The sequence below is a fragment of the Prunus mume genome, linkage group LG8 (assembly GCF_029339155.1).
Source record: "Prunus mume cultivar Tortuosa linkage group LG8, ASM2933915v1, whole genome shotgun sequence".
Lineage (NCBI taxonomy): Eukaryota > Viridiplantae > Streptophyta > Magnoliopsida > Rosales > Rosaceae > Prunus > Prunus mume.
Window position 1 is genome coordinate 2,053,038 of NC_142705.1, and position 20,759 is coordinate 2,073,796.

The following is a 20,759-nucleotide window of genomic DNA, read 5'->3' on the forward strand; positions in this document are numbered from 1 at the left end:
AGAGTATTTGAAAGCTTTATCCATTACTATTAGGCTATACCAAATTAATATCTATAAAGTATAAACTAATGCAACTATGAGGGTCATTTTTCTTAATTTTTGAAAATTTGGAATGTTGTTTAGAATTTTAAACATGTCCAACCATTTGAAAGGTTAAAATTGACTCTAATTTTAATTTATTTAAACTACACTAAAATGCCGAAAAATCATGCTTAGATGTTATCATTTATATGTCTATTTGGTCATTGAATCATACTTAGTTCGAATAAAGTTACTCGTTATGTGTCATTTAAGCTTAAAACCGAAAGCACCCTTGAGCCAACCCATTTAAGCTTACTCGGTTTTTCAAATTAATTTAAAATAAAATGTACAGCCGTGCGGCTATTTAATTTTTCAAAAAAGAAATAGTATAGCCGCGCGGCTATACTTGGTTTCTCTAATTTTTTTAAAAAGAAATAGTATAGCCGGGTGGTTATACACGATTTTTTAATGAGATATTTAGTCATATACTTATTATTAACACTAATAATATAGATAAACCCAACACCATTTAATTTTCTATAAAAAAAACCCAAAAAATGACGACTGGCTGAATTTAATTTTTATTATTAAATTACTTTGATGCCCTATTCAGTGTTTTGGGTATTTTTATGAGATTTTGATGTTAGGCTTATTTTAAGAAATTGATGGTAGTTTTATAATTTAAAAGAAGTTAAAAGCCTCTTTGTTATGTTGTAAATAAGCTTTGAGTGTGTTTCTAAAGTACATTTCATATAGGCTTTTTATTTTTATTTTTTTATTTTTTATTTAATAATAATTTGAGCCCCTATATTAGGTATAAAAATGAATCTACCTATTTTAATTTGTTTTAAAAGAAATAGTACAACCTCCCGGCCACATTCGGTTTTTTAATTTTTTTAAAAAGAATATAGTCTTGTCGTCTTGGTGTACTCTATTTTTTAATTTAAAAAGAATGGCCAGGCTATACTTGGCTTTTTTTTTTTCCTTTTATTTATTTATAGAAATGGTATAGTGGCTATACTGGATTGTTTCTATTTTCAAAATTAGTATAGCCGGGCGGCTATATTCTGTACACATATAAGAGTAGTTGATAGCTTTATCCATTACTATTAGGCTATACCAAATTAATATCTATAAAGTATAAACAAATGCAACTACAAGGGTGCTTTTTTTTAATTTTTGAAAATTTTGGAATGTTGTTTAGAATTTTAAACATGCCCAACCATTTGAAAAGTTAAATTGACTCTATTTTTTTTTATAAAAAATAAATCATACTGAAATCCTAAAAAATCATACTTAGATGTCATCATTTATAAAATAACCCGTATATGTCTATTTGGTCATTAAATCATACTTATTTTGAATAAAGTTACTCGTTATGTGTCATTTAAGCTTGGAACCAGAAGCACCCTTAAGCCAACCCATAAGCAATGTAGTTCCTTTATCTATGAAATAAAACTTTTGGAAATTGAACATCTCCCCATATAAGATATCGAACAAATTCAACAGTATGAATAAAAAAGAAAATAATTAACATCCCAACAAAAGATCAATTATGAACCTATATTCAAATTAAAACCAATAGTACTAATCTTTAATCAACAAACAGACAAAGCTAGCATCAAACTATGATCCAAATCATATATAATAATCAAATAAATAACGACAAATCATGACAATACTTGTGGGTTGATGCCTAATTTAGTCAACCTTCTACTTCTAGGGTTGATGTCTTTGAGGTAAGAAGGCTGTGGACTGGCGGAGAGTTTGGGGTGGGGTTGTGCTTCTTGTGGGTGTCTCTTAGAGTTGTTGCATTTCCTCCATCGCTGCACATAATTGCATTTCACTAGGAAAAACAAACGGTGATTTGTTCTCAATAGGGAATGAGTTATTAATGCGCACGGCTCGAATATCTCTATGTTTTTGTTCATCACATTGACATGCTACTTCCGCACTCAGAATCTCTACTCCTTTGGCGACACCTTCTGGTCTGTTTAGGAAGGAAAACACGAACAAATTAAGATCGAGGATGAAGAGCATACAAGTGATCAATGCACCAAATTAAGATTGAGGAAAAACAACAAAGGAAAACTCAAGCTTATTTACCTGCCTAACTACATCACAAATATATAGCCTACACTACATAGTTTGCTCAATTATGAACAATATATTCTTCCTCATGTCTTGTGATCAGTTAATATAACCAATAAAATTACCGATTGATGAAGAAATAATGCTACTCTTGTCTTACACCTAATCGAATTATGTGCTTCTCTACTTGATTACCTATATATATGTAGAGGCAAAAGATGGTATTTTACAGTTCCCACTGAGTTCATGTATTTATCAGTTCTAGAAAACCAAATCAAGCAAAAGATTCACCAATAAACTAAGAAAATGACTTCAAACTAAGAAAATCTATTCCCAATGTTCCTTCAAACATAGAAAATCTACTCTCAATATTCCTTCAAACTAAGAAAATATATATTCTTCATTTTGACAGTAATACACTGAAAAAGTGTTTGCATCCGAAAGCAATTATCAAAACAAACTGATGATGTGAGTTCTTCCAAAGAAAGCACCTTTTAATATTACTCTCAAAGCATTTTAAAAAATTAATTAAATTTTGAAAATATGAGTTTGAGTTGGTATAAAAAGAGAAGTTTGAATGTAACAACTTATTTTAGTCAATATTGAGTTTTCAAAAACACTCTTCTTAGAGATAATGATTTGCAATTCATGAAATGAAAAGTACTAAAAGAGTAAATAAAGGACCCAGTCAACTTACATTATTGGAGTAGAGCAGGCATTCCTCTCACCCAAACAGTAGAAAGGTATCAAGCACGGACGTAGTGTAAAGAAAGGAGAGTGATAACCAGGTGAAGCTATTGTACTTTTTCCTTTACCGATGAGTTCCACCGTTTGGTTTTCAAAATTGCAACTGCCGATCCAATTTAAAGTGCCAAAGAAAAGGACATGAGAATTTGGACATATTGCATAAGGTTTAATCGGATCATCCTCATCAGAATCATCCTCATACTCATGTGTCATGATTAAATATGTCATGATTAAAAGACACATAACCCGATCTTGCAGGACTTCTTCAGAAACACTGTGTCTGAGAGTCCACTGATCACTACCGGAACCAGATGTGCATTGTCGATCATCATAAGACCAAAACCGAATAGTTTTTGAACTATCACGCTTTACATAACAAACAAGGCCCCTTGAGATCCCAAGACATCCCATTCCCATTGTTGTTGCACCCATCTTATCATCAGCATCAGCATCATCATCCTCAGGCCCATGAGGGAGATCAAACGCACCAGCTTCAATAGTGTTGAGGTCAATACACAAAATTTTCCCTGAACTAGTTAGGCTGTATAACACCCCGCGCAAGTATACAAAATGCCTGCAAAGCTTGAAAGTTTTGAACCCCTCAATAAACATTGGGTCGAGTTGCAACCCATGTCGAACCCACTGCCTCGACTGCGAAGAAAAGATGTCCATGACCTATGACCATGTCCAACGGGGTTGAGGTTGATTTCAAGGAAGTCAGTTGTCGGGAATAATCAATTCGAACAACTCTGAAGTGATTCGATTCAATAGGGTCAAAAGCCAAGGCAGCACAAAAATACTCATTCTCATGTAAACATGTTGTAGGTATGGATACGTGTTGTTTGGTGATGGGGTTGCACACACAAAACTGATAAGTGCTTGGATTGTACAGCAAAACTAACCCATTACAACAGTCCAGGTGATTATCGGAGGTATTGCGTCTCTGAAATCGAACCAAATAATAGAAATCAGGCAGTGACTTCTTCAAGAAGGGATAATCTTGTACAAAGGCAAAATTGATTTGATGATCCGTATCATCAGGTTCGGGCAGAGTACAGAAGTAAAGACCCAAAAGAGGAACCCGCGACCAAAATCTCCGCAACCAAACATGAGAGATTATTTGATGACATGACTTGGCCACCATCTTGCATTTCAGCAAATCCTTGTGTGATAATCTAAACAAAATATTGCACAACAAATCATGACACAAAGATAAATCCCCCATACCCGAATCCTGATCGGCAATGGCAGCGGCAACGGATGAGGTAGAGAGACGATCAGTAGTCATTCTTGTATACACTTAACAAAAAGAAGAGAAATATTGAAAACCCTACAACTCTGAAACTCAATTTTGATCTCCAGGTCCAGCCACAATAAGTTGATTGATATGTAGATGGAAAACTAACTATAAAAGGAAGGCTGGCTGAGTACCAAATCCTCCTCCTATTTGGATTTGAATTTATTTCTTTTTGACGGTGTAATGAGATAGAGTCTTATTATAATCATATTTTCTGTTTTTGGTAGGAAACAAACCAACTATCTTCTTTAATTATTTTGGGAGCGATTAGGAAATGTATTCCTTGCTCAATTTTGTCATGTACTCAAATGTGGTGTCTCTCCAATTGGGCCGCTGATTAGTCGTCCGGGCCAAGCGGGAAGAATTCAAAATTATTATTGAACCGGTGATTATTTTTTTTGTTGCCAAAATTGGTGAACCGGTGATTGTTTATTTATTTTGATCAAAATTACTTGCATTCCGCAAAGCGGAATCAGCCACTTCTCAAGATCACAAAAGAAGGCATCAGCATATAATTTGCTTTCCGTTGTCAAACCCATTAGGTGTAAATTGGGTTTTTATTTTCATATTTTAATTAAGTGTAAATTGGATTTTTATTTTGTGGATGATGGGTCCGGCTTACATCCATTAGATTAAATTTTATACAAATTTATAAATAAACCCAATCCTAGACATGTATTTATAAAAAAACCCAAGCACTATTTAAACATAGAAACACACCCAAAATTAACCCCAAAGTCAACTTTTTGGGTGTGTTTATAAATGAGTTTTGAGTGTGTGTAATGATGAGTTTTGGGTGTGTTTATATGTTTAAATAGTGTTTGGGTTTTTTTATAATTTCAACCCCCATTTTGGGTGTTTTAGTGAAACTCCCTAAATTTTAATGAGGTGTCATGTGGAGAAGGAAAGTAAAGCAGATCATCATGACAGAGAAAATCATAGTAGAGGATCCGGATCCTAGTTGGTTCTAACTTGTTCTCTGAGTTTTCCAGATTTTAGTAAGATATTTAAGTTTTCCAGATTTTAGTAGGATTTATATAAGTTTCCTATTTTATTTATGTTAGAATTTTTGTTTTAGCAAGGGATTTTTTTTATTCTATTGCCTTAGGAGGATTTATAAGTTTCCTGTTTTATTTAGGTTAGAATTTCTGTTTTAGCAAGGGATTTTTTTATTCAGTGTCTATAGGTTTTAATTCATTATAGAGTTATTGAGATATAAAGAAAAGTTTATTTTCCAAAGATTAGAGACTACTTGGGGCATGTTTACGTATCAGTAATGGAGAAAGTATAGAATCAGAAAATTTAGGAATCGGGGAACTACTGAATCGGTATGGAAAGAATCATTCACATAAAGCTGTTTACTAAACATATGGAATTAGCAAAAGAATGGGGTTGATTTCCATTGTTATTGTTTACTAATTTTCATGAATCAAAATCCAAATTAATTTGATTACTAAAATGCCCTACACATTTTCACCACAACACATATATAATTCTCAAATTGGATAAGGAGACCAAACTAATCCTGCAGCAAACCAGTAAGGTGGTGTGAACATGAGGAATCAATATGTTAAACAAGATGAACAACAAGAGCCCAGTTCAATGATAATGTTAATAACACCATTGTCCAGAGCCAATTTCAAACGAAATAAATATAAATATAAATATATATCTTTCACATACGTAACTAACAATCAAATAACAATAACCTACACAATCTTCATACGATTAAATACATAATCTTCATACTACCAAAAAAAAAAAAAGATATATAATCTCCACAAAAGTCTTTATCCATGATCGTACTTTGTTTTGTGGTGAATGTGAAGACAGAGGATAGAAGAAGAAGATAGATAGATAGATAGATAGATAGATAGATAGAATGACTTACATAGCACAAGGCGTTGTTGTGCTTCTGGGAGGTTGTGTCTACAACGCTAACGTGAAAAAGAAGTTTGAGCGTCTTGGAACTTCTTGGCGTGAGTTTTTATTTTTTTTTAGGGTTTGGAGTGTTTTGGAATTATAGTAAAGTGGTAAGGGTATTTTTTGAAGTTAATAAGAGAAAACAGGAACGAGAATCGTATCGACTACTCCCCCCTAGTTGATTTGATACCTAGTTTTGAGGGGATGTGATTACGGATTTTGAGGTGGGTCCCACTTATTTTTTCATTCATGATTGCAAGTAAATGCAGGAAAAATCAGGAATGGAAATCATTCCATTTCCTCCCATACCCATTACTGATACGTAAACATGCCCTTGGTGTGAAGACAAACCCCTGGAGTGATTCCTGACCTATCCTTGTTCGTCCTATTTTCTATTTTCCATTGTTTTTGCTTTCGCTAAATTACCTAAATACTCAATTCACCCATATCCTGCATCATGCCTTCAACGTCATGTTCGCCGATTGGATGGTCACAGTTCTACTTATCATTCTCTTCTTAGGTAATAACATTTTGAACACAAATTCCTTATAACTTATTTACTTTGAATACTCTCCCAATAATCTTATTAGATATTGTTCAGTTTTTGGTTTATTAGCACCATGATCTTAACTTTTGTTACTGAATGAGCATATCTGAACTTTGTGCAGACATATACTCAAACTTGCTCCACCCGTGAGTTTGATTAATGCATCTCCAGCAAGAACACACACACACACACACACACACACACACACACACACACATAGGGGGAGAGAGAGAGAGAGAGAGAGAGAGAGAGAGAGAGAGAGAGAGTATAATTATTACATCCAAGAATTTATGATTCTTCCTTTCCTGTTTAGTGTTGTGGTATTTTTACTTTGACATATATATTTTGGTTGTTCAGGAGATCGAGTTTGGTTGGAAATTTGTAGTTGGCTCAATAGTTGGATACTTTGGTGCAGCATTGGGTAGTGTGGGAGGTGTTGGAGGTGGAGGCAATGCTTGCCTTGATCATTGGTTTTGATCCCAAGTCTTCCACTGCCATTTCCAAGTGTTAGTAATCACTTTTCCTTTGAATCTTTTCGTTTAACTTGTTAATTTAATCTTAATATATTCAATTTAGACAGAATTGAAGAACTGTATGCCATCCTATTGGTCCTGCAGGTATGATAATGGGTGCTTCAGTTTCAACTGTATACTTCAATTTGAGACTTAGGCACCCAACACTGAACATGCCCCTTTATAGATTATGATCTGGCATTGCTCTTTCAGCCAATGCTCATGCTAGGCATCAGCATAGGAGTTCTCTTCGATGTCATGTTCGCCCACTGGATGGTCATAGTTCTACTTATCATTCTCTTCTTAGGTAATAACATTTTGAACACAAATTCCTTATTTACTTTGAATAGTCCCAATAATCTTATTAGATATTCTTCTGAGTTCTGGCAGGTACAGCAGCAGAAGCTTTAATGAAAGGCATAGAAACATGGAAGAAGAGACAATGATAAAGAAGGTAAGGTTTTCACTTAACTATTTCCTAAACTATCAATGAATATGGTCTGTTGACAATCTAATAACAAGGAATTTGAGGTTTCACATGACTTTCAGGAAGCAGAAAAGCAGTTGGAATCGGAATCCAAACCTGGCGGTGAGTGCTTATCCAAGCAAACATTCTTATATATAGACCAAGTTTAGAGTATACTAATATCAACTAAAAGAAAACTCTAACCTGCACATCTCCTTAGTTGCAGATGGTTCTGGAGAAGACTATAAACTGCTACCTAGTGGTCCAGCTTCATTGCCAGATGAGCAGGTAAGTTCCAAGAATATTAGAACATTCTAAGCCTGTATTATTTTGCAACGTCTTTGTTATCTGCAATTTTTAAGTGGTTTCAGTTTTTGTTTTATTGATATGATGAACAACTCCATCCAGGTGCCTATATCACACACGTTTACTTTAAGGAGTTATTGATGCTTGTGCATGTCTGGGTGACTTTTCTTATTGTTCAGATTGTTAAGTTATTTTACTCTGTAGTTCTGTACAACTAAAGAAACTTTTCTAGGAACTCATCTATTTGCATACCGGACCTTATTAAAATGCTCTCCAAAAGATATGATCATCACTAGCAACGCAATCAAATTCCATCTTTCTAATACCTCTGTATTTGCTTCCAAAGCACCATGATTTTAACTTTTCTTACTGAATTATTGGGTCCTGAACTCCATGCAGTAAGGTTAACAACCAGAGCAGTAAGATTTCTTCAACGGACACTATAGAAACACATAACTATATACACTCAAGCGTGCATAAAAAGAATGATGTCCAGTTGAACATAAATATTATCATTTCGTAGGTACCAATTGCAGTCTCCGTTATGCTCTTTGAAGCTAAATTCTTATGCAAAGGTACCTGGGTGATTGCATTCAAAGGAAAGGAAATCACAAACTGGAAGTTCCATCAGATTTTACCTTACTGCAGCAGTGGGATTGTAGCTGGGAGGCGGTTTCATCTTGGGACCCTTTTTCCTTGAATTGGGAATTCCTGCTCAGGTATAGTTCAACGCAAGACAAAATTCACTCTATTCTTTTTGTCAGTCAAAATCTTGTCAAGAATCCTTGGCAAGGAAAAATCACTGAAGAGGTTTGGATTCAAAATTCCTTGATCATTGGTTTTGATCCCAAGTCTTCCACTGCCATTTCCAAGTGTTAGTAATCATCTTTCTTATTAATCTTTTCTTTTAACTTGTTAATTTGATCTTAATGTATTCAGTCTAGACAGAATTAAAGAATTATATGCCATCCTATTGGTCATGCAGGTATGATAATGGGTGCTTCAGTTTCAACTGTATACTTAATTTGAGACTTAACGCACACAACACTGGACATGCCCTTATAGATTATGATCTGGCATTTCTCTTTCAGCCAATGCTCATGCTGGGCATCAGCACAGGAGTTGCCTTCAAAGTCATGTTCGCTGACTGGATGGTCACCGTTGTACTTATTATTCTCTTCTTAGGTAACAACATTTTGACCACAATTTCCTAACTAGTTTTTTACTTTGAGAGCTGAACTCATAAAATGGAATATGAACACAACTAAAAGAAAAGCACATCAAATCTTTACATATATTGCGCTTAATCGTCCTCTAGAAACTTCAAAACTTGGCATAAAAATGCTATCAATACCAAACATTTGAACTATTTTGTTATAATTTCAAAGCTTCTACTGGATTGTTAGTTAACTTTCTTTGTTCCTTCTGAAAGTCACTATTTCTTGAGTTATTTGGAAAAATGTAGGAAAATTTTATAGAATAACCAACCATTATCGAACTAAAAAAAAATTCTCTGTAGTGTCTACAGAATATACACTCCCAATAATCTTATTAGATATTCTTCTGAGTTCTGGCTGGTACAGCAACAAAAGCTTTAATGAAAGGCATATAAACATGGAAGAAAGAGACAATGATGAAGAAGGTAAGATTTTCACACAACTATCCAGATCCCCTGGGTTATCAATGAGTAGGGTCTGTTACCAACGTACTAACAAGGAATTTGAGGTTTCACATGACTTTCAGGAAGCAGAAAAGCAGTTGGAATTGGTTTCCAAATGTGGCGGTGAGTGTATATATAGACCAAGTTTTAGAGATTATGCACTAATATGAACTAAAAGAAAACTCTAAAGCGCACGTCTCCTTTGTTGCAGATGGTTTCATTGCAAGATGAGCAGGTCAGTTCCAAGTTGTTGGGTATCAGCAATTTTGAAGTTGTTTCAGATTATGTCTTATTGAATTTGTGAACAACTCTGTCCAGGTACCTATATCACACAACATTTACTGGAAGGAGTTATCGATGCTCGTGTATGTCTCGGTGGCTTTTCTTATTGTTCACATTGTTAAGGTAAGGTAAGTTATTTTACTATGTAGTTCTGTATAACTAAATAAGCTTTTCAAAAGATAAGATCATCACTAGAAATATAGTCGAGTTCAATCTTCTAATTCCTTTGCATTTTCAGGGGCGCACTATTACTTTGAATTTTGTTCATCCTTAAAATAATAACCAGAATTCCTAACGGTAAAATCACATTGTAAAAAATTTTAAAGACTAGGGTGTTCAATTGTAAAAATTAAAAATATATGGATTAATATGACTTAAAAGAGTGTAACCAAAGAACACTAAACTATCATTAACCCATTATTTTATGACAATGATGATCCATGCAATGAAGACTAAATATTGATGGATCTTAAATTACAAAATCGAAAATAAAACAAAATAACGTGTCAGCGTAGTGGTCTACCACCGGTGCTAGCAGCCTTATGACCAGTGTTCGAGTCCCTTGGAGACCATTTTTACAACTTTTGTTGCAACAATAATTAACAATGTGCCGGGTCGGGTTTCGCGGGTGAGTCATGACCCGAATGCTAAATGGGACTAAACCACTCCGATTGGTTTCCCTCCAATTCAGAAAGCAAGAATTTGAATGTTTTCTGACGACCTTTGAGCTTCTCAGAGCAAGAATCTCTGTAAGTTCAACTTTATTTTCATTTCCTGATTATAATCGATTTAATTCCAATCTGTTATTGAATTATTCTATGTATATTTCCGATTCGTCTTGAATATTTGTTACGGAAAATGAATTGAATATTGATTTGAGTGCTTCAGTGTATATTTTTGATTTGTTATGCTCAGATTGAAACTAAAACAAGAATTTGAAGGTTTTCTGACGACCTTTGAGCTTCTCAAAGCAAGAATCTCTGTAAGTTCAACTTTATTTTCATTTCCTGGTTATAATCGATTTAATTCCAATCTGTTACTGAATTATTCTATGTATATTTCCGATTCGTCTTGAATATTTGTTACGGAAAATGAATTGAATATTGATTTGAGTGCTTCAGTGTATATTTTTTATTTGTTATGCTAAGATTGAAACTAAAACAAGATCCTAAACCCTAAACCCCAAATTGATCATGACCTACAAATTTAAGCCACTACAGGTAATAGACATTTAATCCAAATTTAGGCTTTGCTACAGGAGATAGGAGTCCTTAAGAAAGTGATTCAAACACATTTTTTGATCCACATTCACAAACTAATCTCTCAAATAACTACCTTTTTTATCGTGAACGAGAATGTGAACTCAATCTGGATTTGTGCTCAGATCTACCCCTCAAACGAAACTGAGACTTGGAACCTATTTTGCCTATCCTCCCCGTCTCTGTCATAATCCCTCCACCTGTAAAATCAATTCATAAATAATCATAATAATCATAACAGAAATAAGAACGCAAGAATTCAAAGGATTTGTTTCAAGAATAAAGAAATTTAAAAAACAGACAAGCTTCCCCTGATTAATTCACACACTAGTTACTATCAATATAAAAAATTCCAGATTGCATCTAACTCAGATGACAGTACACAACAGAACATTCATTTTACAAGTAAATAACTAGCTAAAAAATATTCATACCTATCAGAGTCCCGAACACGGTAGTGATCATCATCGACGTCGTCCTTATCTCTCCTCTGCTCGCTTCTCTCACGATCCCTGTGGCGGTCCCTATGACGACGATCATGATCCCTGTCTCGAGACCTTTCTCTTTCTCTATCTCGGTCCCTTTTCCCTATTCCCTATTCCTGTCTCTGTCCCTTTCCCTATCTTTGTCCTATCTCTGTCCCCGTCCATATCCTTATCACGCCCCTTTTCTCTAATCTGAATATTCTCTCTCATAGCCACGAGAGCCATGCTGCAAAAGAGACCGTCAGATCACTGTACCTTAAAATAACGCATGAAATGAAGCTAATATACACCATTTTCAGAAAGATATTGAAATAACTATTTTATCAGAAGTAAGGAAAGGAGTCTATTATCCTTCACAAAAATAAACCGGAAGTTCAAGTGCTAGTAAATATCAACAAGCTTTCCTAAGATTGGATATCTAAGATACAATGGAATACGCTATAATGCATAATCCTAGAAAACCCCAATATTCACTATCCAAAGGAGTATTTCCATAAATATAAAAAAAAAACAACTAAAAACTAAAACTAAAAGCCCCAGATTCATAGCAGAAAAAAAGCAGATCACACACAGAGACACAACCAACACAATTAAAAGAACCCTATCCAGTCCAGCTAACCCAACATAAACCCTAAAAACACTCATTAACAGAGCCCTTCGCAGCGATCTTAATTTGATGTAATCAGAAGAAAATAATAAGTCAGTAATCGCATAGTTTTGCGACTCCTGGTGTACCTGTGATCTGTGATTTGGTGTACACCTCCACAGAAAATAGATCCAAAGGAGATCTACCTAGATCTACCACCAAACCTCATCAAGAACACATACAACAATGGTCCAAATGTGGGAGATCTAGCCAAAATCAGAAAAACAGGCTGAGAGGCAGCCCCAAAAAATAAGGGTGAGACACAGAGAAGAAGGGGCAGACTAGGGTCTGGGTTGAGAGAGGGCATAGTTTTTGGGAGAAGAGAAAGAAGCCTCCTTTTGGACGAGTTTTCTATGGGGAGATATGAAATTGTCCAACCAATCCAGCCCAGCATTCAAACATCAAACACTTGAACAATCAAAAGAACCAATACCAATAAACAACAAGAAAATTAGAAGAACGAAAAAGCTATGAAACCCACATTCTTTTTTTTCTTCCTTTTCTGGGTATTATACAAAATATATCAGTTCCATGAGAAAGGAGGTACCTTTAGGAGGAGCCATTGCTCTAAGCTCTGTGATAAACAATCGTACCTGACAAGCATTAAGAAAACAGAAAACAAGGATAAACTTAATCAATACCAATAGTAGAAAAGGCAGGAAGACACGCAAAGATCTCATAAGAATAATCTCATTGAGAGAGAGACATATGAAGAGAGGCAGTGTTCCCACAATACCATATGATGGAAGATCTACCTAGATCCAACAACTACACCACCACAGAAAATAGATCCAAAGGAAATCTACCTAGATCTACCACCAAACCTCATCAATAACACATACAACAATGGTCCAAATGTGGGAGATCTAGCCAAAATCAGAACATGCTGAGAGGCAGCCCCAAGAAATAAGGGTGAGACACGGAGAAGAAGGGGCAGACTAGGGTCTGGGTTGAGAGAGGGCATAGTTTTTGGGAGAAGAAGAGAAAGAAGCCTCCTTTTGGACGAGTTTTCTATAGGGAGATATGAAATTGTCCACCAACCAGCATTCAAACATTAAACACTTGAACAATCAAAAGAACCAAAACCAATAAACAACAAGAAAATTTGAAGAACGAGAAAGCCATGAAACCCACATTCTTTTTTTCTTCCTTTTCTGGGTATAATACAAAATATATCAGTTCCATGAGAAAGGAGGTACCTTTAGCAGGAGCCATTGCTCTAAGCTCTGTGATAAACAATCCTACCTGACAATAATTAAGAAAACAGAAAACAAGGATAAACTTAATCAATACCGATAGTAGAAAAGGCAGGAAGACACACAAAGATCTCAAAAGAATAATCTCATAGAAAGAGAGACATATGAAGAGAGGCAGTGTTCCCACAATACCATAGATGGAAGATCTATCTAGACCTACCTAGATCCAACAACTACACCTCCACAGAAAATAGATCCAAAGGAGATCTACCTAGATCCACCACCAAACCTCATCAAGAACACATACAACAATGGTCCAAATGTGGGAGATCTAGCCAAAATCAGAACAACAGGCTGAGAGGCAGCCCCAGAAAATAGGGGTGAGCCACGGAGAAGAAGGGGCAGACAAGGGTCTGGGTTGAGAGATGGCATAGTTTTTGGGTGAAGAAGAGAAAGAAGCCTCCTTTTGGACGAGTTTTCTACAGGGAGATATGAAATTGTCCAACCAATCAAGCCCAGCATTCAAACATCAAACACTAACAATCAAAAGAACTAATACCAATAAACAACAAGAAAATTAGAAGAACGAGAAAGCTATGAAGCTCACATTCTTTTTTTTGTTTTCTTCCTTTTCTGGGTATTATACAAAATATATCAGTTCCATGAGAAAGGAGGTACCTTTAGCAGGAGCCATTGCTCTAAGCTCTGTGATAAACAATCCCACCTGACAAGCATTAAGAAAACAGAAAACAAGGATAAACTTAATCAATACCGATAGTAGAAAAGGCAGGAAGACACACAAAGATCTCAAAAGAATAATCTCAGCGAGAGAGAGAGAGAGAGACATACGAAGAGAGGCAGTGTTGCGGCTAGGGTTGGGAAACGAAGGGAGGAGAGAGACTGAGAAATTGGGGAGGAAGAGAGAACACGGTCTTATATGAGTATTCAACTTTTTGGTGTCCAATCAGGTGCGGAAGGTACATTGTACCGATTTGAAATGACCAGTCAATCCTTGCCACATGTAAAATAAATTAAACAAATAAAAAACTGTTTTTTTAATCTGTCCGATTAATTGTATTAATTTCTTGGTGTTAATCCAGCATGGAGGAGATGACATGCCCTGTTACCGGATGCATGATTTGGAGTCCTGTCATTAAGAATGAGAAGGTAAGCCTAGAAGTGCTTAGATAAGTTCAAATTATAAATTGAACAAATACATTCTCCTAACGTAGTGTGTTTTTTTTCCTTTCCTCTTCTATATCCAGTTTTCCAGATACCTTTCAGATTTTAGGGAGTTGAATTTGTTAGGAAAAGGTGCATTCGGTTGCGCCTACAAATGCCAGCACAAGATTGATCAAAACTTCTATGCCATCAAAATTGTCCCAATCAGTGGTCTAAACGGCATGAGCTTTGAGAGAGTCATTAAGTAAGTATTTGACTTTTTAAAATATATATATATATATATATATTATTTTGATTATGTGCACTTCTCATATTATATTGTAATTATAATTAACTCTTGTTTTAAATGTGACATGCTTGGATTGTTTAGGGAAGTTCATGCGATGTGCAAGCTTGAGCATTCCAATGTTGTCCGCTATTACACGGTGAGCAATCTATCCTAATTTAATCAAGTAAACATGCATACATAAATGTATTAAGAAATTAACATATGTCTGTCTATAATTTTTTTTTTTTTTTTTTCTGAATTCTAGTCATGGGTAGAGCCACCTACTTTTGGAATTTCCGAAGAGAGCTCATCACAACAGCCTGATGTTCCCCATTTGTACATACAAATGGAACTCTATGAGAGGTAAAGCCAATTAATTGTTGTGTCAATTAGTTTTATTTTATTTTATTTTTATTTTTAACATATCGTTTTATTGGCAAACAGATCTATAGACGATTTGTTGCATGATACTGGGAAATTGGATGAAGATACATACTTGAATATTTCCAAGGGTATCATGAAAGGCTTGGTATATCTCCATGGAAACGGATCCTTCCATGGTGATATATTGCTTGCAACGTGTTTCTGTGTGATGGCCAAGTAAAGCTAGCTAATTTTGGATGTGGTGAGTATCGAGGAACAAGTAGCTGATTTTGAATTAATATATGTTGTAGCTAATTTAAAAATCTTTGATTTGCAGCTCAATGCTTTGATTCTGAGGGTGAGAGAAAAGATTTAAAAGATGCTGAAAAAATATCATTGGAGATGCTGAGAGTAGTTCAGCCGAAATTGAGGAATCAGTTGAGAAAAACAGTCAAAGGGATTTTTGCATGCTTGTACAATAACTCATCCGCCACGGCATCAGATGTATTGAAAAAGATGCTTTGACTTCGCAACTTTGAGCTGCTCGAATTATCAGCTGGTTATTGAGCGCACGCTTGAGACATTGCTCAAGGGCAGTACAGAAGTCCAATGTTTGAAGACTGTTCTCAAAGCATATAACATTTCCTTACTGTTGCATATATCCTTCTTGCATTTTAGAATGATTTTGACCACTTCCTTCCTGGTTCATTTAAAGCAAACAATATCAGTAACCTCTTTGAGTCCATATGGACCGAACTTTGAGTCTTCAGCAACCCCTTCCAGTGGAGAGTGAGGTGATGACACTGCTAGTGCGCTGTTGGAAAGTGGCATCAAATGATTGTCAGGCTGCCTCGTACGAGCTCAAGGGATTGTGGGTTGGGGGGAGGTGGCGGTGATGATTGTGCTTAGGCATAAACACCCTTGTTTTTACTGGATTTTGCCCCCATCATTTGGGTCCAGAAATTTCCCGAAAACCAAACTACGGCTAACTACCAAAAATGACAATTTCTTTTCCTCTTTCTTGTCTTCAATGAACTTGGAAAGAGCTCAAAAAATTTTAAATCTACCAAAGGCTTGAAAATGCAGCTTACCGAGCGTTCTCAATGCAAAGAAATACTGGGGGAAAGTTACGAAATCCAGTCAAATCTAATCGATGAGTAGGATGAAGTACCAAAAATTATCCAAAGACGTAGACTTTGGTAAGATCCAAAGCACCCTAAAGCTATATTTCACTTGGTAAAGTAAAACCCACATGAAATTTCTGTAATCAAAATGCGAAACTTTATGATTTTGCTAACTGTAGCACTTAATAAGATCAGATTTACGTCAACCTAATAAGATCAGCTTGAAAACAAAGATAAGATGGAACTTTACACTCGCTACAATCCTCCACAAAGAGCAAGATTCCCAGAATCCAAGCAAAACCCAACACAACCAGCCAATTGCCAAGTCTTGACACAACCCAGAAGACAACGATCCTGAACAACACAGAAGATACGATAAAGACAACCACTTACACAACCACCAATAAAGACGACCATTTCTTTAGTATATTGGTTAAGTAGCTCTCACATGCGATGTAATGCATTATGCAATGGTTATTGGCTTAACTTGAAAATTCCCATATTTTAAGGTCGACTAAAGTTCTGTTTAGTATTGCTTATTTAGGGTGGTAAGTGATTTTTTTAAAATTTTGAGAAGCCCAACTTGTTTGGTAAGTTATGAGAAAATTACTTATGGTTAAAAATTGTTGTGAGAGAAAGTTATAAGGAAAAACAGTTAATGATGTGCTTTTATTTTCTGATTATGAAGGAATCAGTTTCGAAGAGGCGCTGAGTTTAATGATTATACAGAATTATTTTCTGATTATGCAGAAATTAGTACCAACAACATTTTTAACAAAAAGTTTACCAAACGCTAAACTATTTTCTCTCACAACAAACTGATAAAGAATTATTTTCACAGATAACAATGTCAAACCCATTTCACCTAACAATCTCGCTTCTCTTTTCAGTATACTCTTTTGTTTAATAAACGGTCGTGTTGGGTTTACTCGCTCATTTTTTGTGCAGGTTTCAAGTTGACCCGTTAAGTGGTAGCCACTAAAAAAATTAAAAACAATTAGAAAAAATTAAGAAAAATGAAGAATACACAAAGAAACGGGTTAGTGGGTTGACATGTTACATAGGTATTCTAGCGGATTTAATAGGTATTTTAGCGGGTTAAATAAGTATTTAAGTGGGTTGGTAAGTTGACCCTTTTTATAAATGGGTTACATAGGTTTTTTAATGAGTTGACCCGAAACCCACCTATTTATTTAACGGGTTATAATGAATTGACCCCAAAAAAAACCTAAAAATTTGATAGTACGGATTTCGAATTATGTATCACGTTGTGTCAAAAATTGCCATCGAAAGAAGCTGAATAGAAAGGAAGAGTTGAGGATTATATGGGGCAAGGCATATCGACTCTTGATGGCTTTGACCATGACTTCTCTGGTTTGCAAGTTGATAAGTCATGAGGTCCTTTAACTTCGTGGAGAGACAACCAATGCACGTCTCTCCATCAATTATTTTTAGAAAACAATGTAGTGTTATGTTATGTGTGGCATGGTGGCATATGTGTCATGGTATTTTATTATGAATGCTTTGTTATAGTCATCTAACTGGATTGTACTGTTAAACTTATGGGCTAATTTCATTTAACCTAAAATTCTTAAAGCCAAAAAGAAAACATGGATCCATGCATCCTATAAAAATATGGCTGAATTATTAAAATTGAATTGGTAATCCAATCATATAATGCATCAAAGGAAAGACAGTGTCAAAGGTTTTATTAGATTGGATAACTCACTAGATTCGATGTAACTCCCAAATTGTTATAATTTCAAAGCTTCTACTGGATTGTTTATTAACTTTCTTTGTTCCTTCTGAAAGTCATTATTTCTTGAGTTATTTGGAAAAATGTAGGAAAATTTAATAGAATAACCAACCATTATCCAACTACAAAAAAATTCTCTGTACTGTCTACAGTAAATACCATTTTACCCCGTGATTTAATGAAAAGTTAATAAAATTGACAAAACCATTTGTCCTAACGAAACTAAAGTTAAAGGACCACGGGAACTATTTTGGAAATATAGGTACTCAAATGCAAATCAGTCTAAATTCGAGACTAATAAAATGATTAACTATATATATAAATATATATATATATATATAGAGAGAGAGAGAGAGAGAGGACCCTAGCGAAGTGTCAAAATACGATAGCGCGACTACGATATTTTAAAAAATATCAAAATAACCGAGTATAGCCGCTCGGCTATACTAATATAATATGGACCCACCTAGCTAATATATGCGCGACATGTCAAAATATGTATAGGCGCGCGGCCATAATATTTTTAAGAAGAGTATAGCCGTGCGGCTATACTATTTTTTTTTTTAATTTTTAAAAAAGAGTATAGTTATATATAAATAAATAAAAGGACCCACCTAGCAATTATGGGCCATATGTCAACATAAGTATGGCCATGAGGCGATACTATTGCTAGAAGACAACCCCTTACATGGTGCTACAACTTTATTTTTTAATATTGTAGTGACAATTTGTTAAGGGAGTTTCACTAATACGCCTATAAAATATGGGCTGAAATTATAAAAAAAACCCAACATGAAAAACACTTTAGAAACACACCCAAAACCCATTTATTAAACACACTCAAATTATAAGCACACCCAAAAAAATATACAATTGTTGATTTTTGGGTGTGTTTCTATGTTTTAAACAATGTTGGGTTTTTTTTTATAAATTCATGTCTAGGATTGAGTTTATTTATAAATTTGTAATTTGTTAACTATTCTTTCCCTGGAGTTGTAGATAAGAACATCACTTCAAGTTTTAGTCTTGCAAGGGGAGAGTAACTCAATAAGCTTAGAAATCTTCTCTTGCCTTATCTTTTATGAATTGCTATAGATATGATATATTCTCCTATTCCAACTTCCAAGTAGATGTTAGAAAACAGATAATTGCATTTCCTCCAAATTTTGTACTCACTTGACGGTTTACACATGATGATGATAGCTCTTGCATGCAGGGACGCTGGCCTACGTTTTGCAAGTTTGTCTCAGTAGTCTAGTATGTAACTCTGCACTAGACTAAGCTTGAAATATACTCTCTTTTTTTTTTTGAAAATAGTATAGCCGCACGGCTATACTGTTAAAAAATAATATATCTAATTTTTTAAGGGGGAAAGTCATAATTTCATTAATGCAAACAAATCAATACATATATAAAAGGTATAGCCGCACGGCTATACTTTTTTAAAATTATTTTAAAATTATATATTCCTTCAAACTAAGAAAATCTATTCTCAATGTTCCTTCAAACTAAGAATATATCTATTCTTCATTTTGACAGTAATACACTGAAAAAGTGTCTGCATCCAAACCAATATCAAAACAAACTGATGATGTGAGTTCCTCAGAGGTATAATAAAAGATGTTTGAATCAGGGGTTTGTTCCAAAGTGACGAATGGGCCTGGCTGTGAGAAGGCAATGAGCAAAAATCCCCAAATGCCCGAAGTTCGAAAACAAGCTCCCTAAGAGAGTTTTTAGAAAATCTAATGAGATTTTAAAAGAACACTCTCAGGATCACTTCACTAACACCCAAATAAGCATGAGGATTTCATTAATGGCTTAGCTTGAGGAGCATGTGGCATGGGAGCTGAGCTTACACAAGTTTAGCAATTTGAGAGAGAGAAAACAGCGTGGGTTTCTTACGGAGGAAATATCAGTGCGAGCTCTATCCTAAGAAAAAGAAAGATGAACAGAAGAGAGGTTTGGGTGGCTTGAGAAAATTCCAGATTTGCTTGACAAAGCTTGGTCAAGGTCTGGATCGTTGAGTTGGGATGATTTTTTCTGGGTGGCCAAAGTCTCCTTTATAGCGCGTTAGGAGCTCCAATTTCATCTGGTTTTTTCTTCCTTTTCCTTGGCAGCTCCTACCTAGCTCTATTTTGATGAATTTCCACCCAAGGAGCATGGGTAAGGAATCCTTTATGGTTCCAACGGTTTGACGCAAACTGGCTTTCCCATAGAGGGGAAGGCGCCACCGCTTCCTTATGTTTTCTCCTGCAGAGCTTACAGAGGAAAAGAGGAGAGATGGAGCCTTTGTCCGATGGATACTTCTCTCACCCCATGGATTTCCTCTGGTCTTGCCGTGGCTCCCTTATGACCATTGTTTGGAATTCAAACGGGAATAGGGCTTGACGCCAGATTTTTGCAAGTTGCTGGGCTTGGGCTTGTGCATATGGTATTGGGTTCTCTGGCTTTGTTGCTTCTATCGCTTGATGCAGTCTTTTGTCAAGCTGTCGGAAAGGCTTTCCCTATAATTCTATTGATGTGGGCTGGGCTAAATATCTTGGTAGGTTCTTTGGTGTCTTCCTAGAGCATGGGTCAATTTTTTCTCCCTCTCTCTCATGCTAACCCATATGCTTGGGTTCTAGGAAC

At 35.4% G+C, this 20,759-nt stretch overlaps 1 long non-coding RNA gene and 1 pseudogene across 2 annotated transcripts; both read right to left on the reverse strand.

Annotated features, from left to right (window-relative positions):
- Positions 1–1,574: 1,574 nt before the first annotated feature.
- LOC103343756 (uncharacterized) lies at positions 1,575–13,431 on the reverse strand (annotated as a pseudogene). Its single transcript, XR_016122892.1, has 4 exons — positions 12,790–13,431; positions 11,546–11,822; positions 2,810–11,311; positions 1,575–2,011 (listed from the first exon to the last, which is right to left on the reverse strand). The product of XR_016122892.1 is annotated as an uncharacterized LOC103343756 (transcript).
- A 62-nt stretch (positions 13,432–13,493) lies between these two features.
- Positions 13,494–14,418, reverse strand: LOC148914484 (uncharacterized). The gene is made up of 3 exons (XR_016122899.1): positions 14,288–14,418; positions 14,117–14,162; positions 13,494–13,917 (listed from the first exon to the last, which is right to left on the reverse strand). It is a non-coding gene; the product is annotated as an uncharacterized LOC148914484 (long non-coding RNA).
- Positions 14,419–20,759: the final 6,341 nt, after the last annotated feature.